Raw genomic sequence first — 1,288 nt, forward strand, 5'->3', positions numbered from 1 at the left:
CACGAAAGTAGAAGCTCATCTTTAGAGAGAAGGACTTTTAGGGAAATTTGCGTCTGTTTGTCAGGATCTCATTCTCCTCACGGGCATCCTATTTATTTATTTCGTATTATTTTGCATAATCTTTCGTACTAGCATATAGCATATTTATTATTTAATAACTTTTGTATTGCACATTATTTATCGTTTATATGCGAGTATTTATAAGTGTGGCGTTTTTTGTAAGATTGGACAGATCAGTGCACTTGGAAGTGTTGGTAAAACAGGGTTTGGAAAATGCTATGACTCGCAGTGTATTGTTGGAAAAAAAGCATTTCTAATTGTAAATCTGGGATAAATGGGGCATTTTATAGTGTATAAACACCACTATATGTCCATGGTTAATCTTGTGTCAAACCTTAAGCAAAACGTAGACTATCGAAGTATGAAATATTATACACACCAGCATGTCATTTCGTGTAGTCCATTGCTATTTTTTATTTGTCTTCCATTGTTATTCGGTTCAGTTGGATATCCATAAATTTACGAAACCCTAATGATATTGAAATGTTATATTTTATTGTGTTTAACATTTTGTAAATAAAGTGCTCAAACTTGTATATATTTTTTTATTTCATTTTGTTGATTTTGTAAAAAAAAAAAAAAAAAAAGAAGAAACAACGCCTGAAGCACTGCTCATCCACTGTTTCTGATTATTTTACTTCTTTATTCAGTGGCTGCTGCCCGTGAAACTGTCAGGTAACAGAACTGAGGAGGCTTATTGACCTCACAGCTCTACTGTACAGTCCAAACAGGGAAAGCCAATCAATAATTAGACACCAGGATATCTAAAACTCATCAGACGGCTCTATGCTTCCAATGCAAAGTGCATTTCAGCGGTATAAAAGGCTCTGGAGGATATTGACATTTTATTGGTATGAGGGAAGTGAGTCTATGGGCCTATTGCATCTTCCACATGTCACTTATCATTTTTTTAGACTCGGCCACATGATTACCTTCTCATCTGCTGGGACAAGAGAATAAGCTCCATTTTCCTATAGACCAAAGCCTAATCACTGGCTGTCTAATTGATTGGTACACACTGAGACTCATCTTCAAAATCATTTTTCATAAATTGGCGGAGTGAAAGTATAGAAATGTGTCCATTCACTTGTGCGTAAAACTGAGCAGATTGGTGGCACTTAAACCAAAAAGTATTAAAACAAAAAACATGCTTTGACATTGGAAATGATGCAACGATGGATGTGCGTGTATATATGTGTGAGTGAGTGAGTGTGTGTGTGTGAGAGAG

The sequence above is a fragment of the Morone saxatilis genome, unplaced genomic scaffold, assembly GCF_004916995.1.
Source record: "Morone saxatilis isolate NCDOM2014 unplaced genomic scaffold, NCSU_SB_2.0 Contig5, whole genome shotgun sequence".
NCBI lineage: Eukaryota > Metazoa > Chordata > Actinopteri > Moronidae > Morone > Morone saxatilis.